General features: G+C 25.7%; 2 non-coding genes across 2 annotated transcripts; one reads left to right on the plus strand and one right to left on the minus strand.

The window, feature by feature from the left end:
- Nucleotides 2,491-2,564, minus strand: TRNAV-AAC. The gene has a single exon. It is a non-coding gene; the product is annotated as a tRNA-Val (tRNA).
- Nucleotides 3,027-3,100, plus strand: TRNAV-AAC. Its single transcript has one exon. It is a non-coding gene; the product is annotated as a tRNA-Val (tRNA).

Genomic DNA, 3,992 nt, shown 5'->3' on the forward strand with positions numbered 1-3,992 from the left:
AATTATAATTAATAGAAAGTTTAAACAAAAAACATAATTAGTAAAATAAATAAAATGTTAAAATAAGAAAACAATACTATAATTTTTTATTAGTGGTAATAGTATAATTAAAATTTTCTATTAAACTGATCATAATTAAAATTATAAACTTATTATTGAGTTTTAGAATGGAAGTAAATTTTAAATTTATGGTAGAATAAAAAAAATTATGTAATTTTATATTATTGAATTGTGGAATGGAAATAAGAATTTAAAATTATGGTAGAATAAAAAAAATTCTGTAATTGTATTTATAAAATTTTAAACAGGAAAACTAAAATTAAAAGTGAAATATTATTTTATAACATGATCAAAAAGGAAAAAAAAATTGATGTTTCATTAATTGAATCAAATGCTTCTAATCCAAATTTAAGTATTGAAAGATAGTAATTATAGAGAAAATAGTTATAATACATCTTGAAAATCATTTTACAGTCTAATATGTGTTATGTGTGATCCAATAGAAAGTGGAAAAAAGTAGATGCCAAAAGGAGTGCATCATCAATAATGACGAAAGTTCATACAAAAAAAATAATGACGAAAGAATTAAAGTTAAAAGTGTTTGAAAATAAATTAGTAAAACTTGAAAAAATAATAGGGAATACACAATCACAACTAAATAAAAAACTCTGACATCTCATTAATTGTGTGAAATGAATGAGTTTGTAGAAAATTAAATGACTTACATTATTAAATAGATTATTAGATTCCAAGTCGGGTTTAACAGTTTGGCCATATAATCATGGAAAGTGGGATAAGATATACACTTTCATGAATTAGTCGTTTATGGTACGTTGCAGTTATTTCGATGGGTAAAGCAAGCTCGATAAAGATGTTATAACGATATGATATTATATTTTACCTTTAAGCAATATATTCATGAGATTCGGTATATTCAAATTTATACAGAATAATGTTATGTTAATATCAACATCTAATCATAAATAATATATACAATTATATCAACAATCGATTAATCAAAGCCTTTAAAAAATGTTTTTAATGAAATATATGAATAAGAAATAAACTCTCTTAATGATAAAAGATCTTGAAGTAGTCACAATATTGTTTATTTTTCCTAATATTATCACATGACATATATTTATAAAGATTTACCCTCAAAATTCGAGTTCAAGAATTTATATTAATAGAAAAGATTTAAATTAAAATCCCGCGTTTGCGCGGGTACAAATTCTAGTAAGTCATATAATACTTTTACCGATTTGGCTGTTGGCTAATCAGCATAGGCTGATTCTCAATAATACTGGCTTCAGTTTATCTCTCGTACTGTATATTTCTATTTTAACCAAGCTTCAAACAAATCTGAACTTTGTGTAGAGGTTGAATGACAAATAACTAAACCTGACAACCAACTACACCACGAAACCTTCAACACCACGAAATAATTAAGAAGTAATTAAAATTTTTAAATGTGAAAATATTATCTTGAAGAAAACTATACTTAACTATACTATTTATATATTTTATTGAGCCAAATACTATGTATTTTTTTTACTTAAAGAAAATAATACTTACATGTGTCACACAAGTTCCTTTTTAGTCGGTATTATGGTTTTTCTAAATGAAATTTTGGTAAATTTTCATACTCATTTATATTGTATGATGCCCATTATTCAAGTACAAAAATATAAATAAAATTAGGATCAAAATATTTCTCGAAATGGAACAATTAGTTTTTGTACAGTAATAATTAGTTATCTTTTATTAGTAATGGAAAACTTGCTATATGTTTTTCTAAAATACATCTTTTAATTTTTCGTGAGCATAAAAGATTTATTTCCTAATTGCAGCAATAAAAATTACATTATAAATGTTGGACACCTTTTTTATTTTACACAATATAAAATTATTCCTAACTAGAAAACCCACATTTTATTTAAATTTTAAACTATATGAAGTTAATCGAATAAAACACACTATAACTATGTTACACACAATTTTTTATTCACAAATTAAACTATGTCATATTTTACTTACGTAACTATTTTACTCTCGATTCTACTCTTAAAATTTTAAATATGTTTAACTTCTTCTTTTAATCCTATCAATAATACTCATCATAATACCATTTACTCAGATGGTTCATTTCATTATTTATTTTATTCAAAACTCATTATATTATTTTATTATATGTTTTTATTTAATACTATTTTATCCAAACTCTTTACACAAATATATAGTTTACAATAATCAACCGTGCTATAGCAAAATAAAAATGTAACATATTTCAATCTGTTATAACTTGTATATATTCGTAAATATTCCCCCGCGCTGTAGCGCGGATCCGATCCTAGTTATATTGTATTTTATTAATTTTTAGAAGATTTAAGGTGATTTTTTAAAAATACAAATCACAAACATTGGAAAAATATTACGTATGAAGATTTTAAATACAGCCCAACGGTTACTAAGGGAAAACTAAAAAGAAAATGGCTTCGCCCGGGTTCGAACCGGAGACCTTCAGTGTGTTAGACTGACGTGATAACCAACTACACCACGAAACCTTCTTGCCAATTTTACATTTCTTGAAATTATAGATCCAGAAACATCCATGGAACAACCTCCAGCAGAATTTCTCAATTTCGATGGCACCTTTGAAGCTCTACTCCTCACTAACGAATACACATGTAAATATTTTGGAATCCACATAGTCTTTGAATCTCGTATGTAACGGAAAACAACTTTTACAAGTTGTGTGCTAATTTATAGTTGGAACCAAACCTGTTTTGGTTCCAACTATAATTTATAGGTTTGGTTCCAACTATAAATTAGCACACAACTTGTAAAAGTTGTTTTCCGTTACATACGAGATTCAAAGACTATGTGTATTCCAAAATATTTACATGTGTATTCGTTAGTGAGGAGTAGAGCTTCAAAGGTGCCATCGAAATTGAGAAATTCTGCTGGAGGTTGTTCCATGGATGTTTCTGGATCTATAATTTCAAGAAATGTAAAATTGGCAAGAAGGTTTCGTGGTGTAGTTGGTTATCACGTCAGTCTAACACACTGAAGGTCTCCGGTTCGAACCCGGGCGAAGCCATTTTCTTTTTAGTTTTCCCTTAGTAACCGTTGGGCTGTATTTAAAATCTTCATACGTAATATTTTTCCAATGTTTGTGATTTGTATTTTTAAAAAATCACCTTAAATCTTCTAAAAATTAATAAAATACAATATAACTAGGATCGGATCCGCGCTACAGCGCGGGGGAATATTTACGAATATATACAAGTTATAACAGATTGAAATATGTTACATTTTTATTTTGCTATAGCACGGTTGATTATTGTAAACTATATATTTGTGTAAAGAGTTTGGATAAAATAGTATTAAATAAAAACATATAATAAAATAATATAATGAGTTTTGAATAAAATAAATAATGAAATGAACCATCTGAGTAAATGGTATTATGATGAGTATTATTGATAGGATTAAAAGAAGAAGTTAAACATATTTAAAATTTTAAGAGTAGAATCGAGAGTAAAATAGTTACGTAAGTAAAATATGACATAGTTTAATTTGTGAATAAAAAATTGTGTGTAACATAGTTATAGTGTGTTTTATTCGATTAACTTCATATAGTTTAAAATTTAAATAAAATGTGGGTTTTCTAGTTAGGAATAATTTTATATTGTGTAAAATAAAAAAGGTGTCCAACATTTATAATGTAATTTTTATTGTTGCAATTAGGAAATAAATCTTTTATGCTCACGAAAAATTAAAAGATGTATTTTAGAAAAACATATAGCAAGTTTTCCATTACTAATAAAAGATAACTAATTATTACTGTACAAAAACTAATTGTTCCATTTCGAGAAATATTTTGATCCTAATTTTATTTTTATTTTTGTACTTGAATAATGGGCATCATACAATATAAATGAGTATGAAAATTTACCAAAATTTCATTTAGAAAAACCATAATACCGACT

The sequence above is a fragment of the Camelina sativa genome, chromosome 9, assembly GCF_000633955.1.
Source record: "Camelina sativa cultivar DH55 chromosome 9, Cs, whole genome shotgun sequence".
Lineage (NCBI taxonomy): Eukaryota > Viridiplantae > Streptophyta > Magnoliopsida > Brassicales > Brassicaceae > Camelina > Camelina sativa.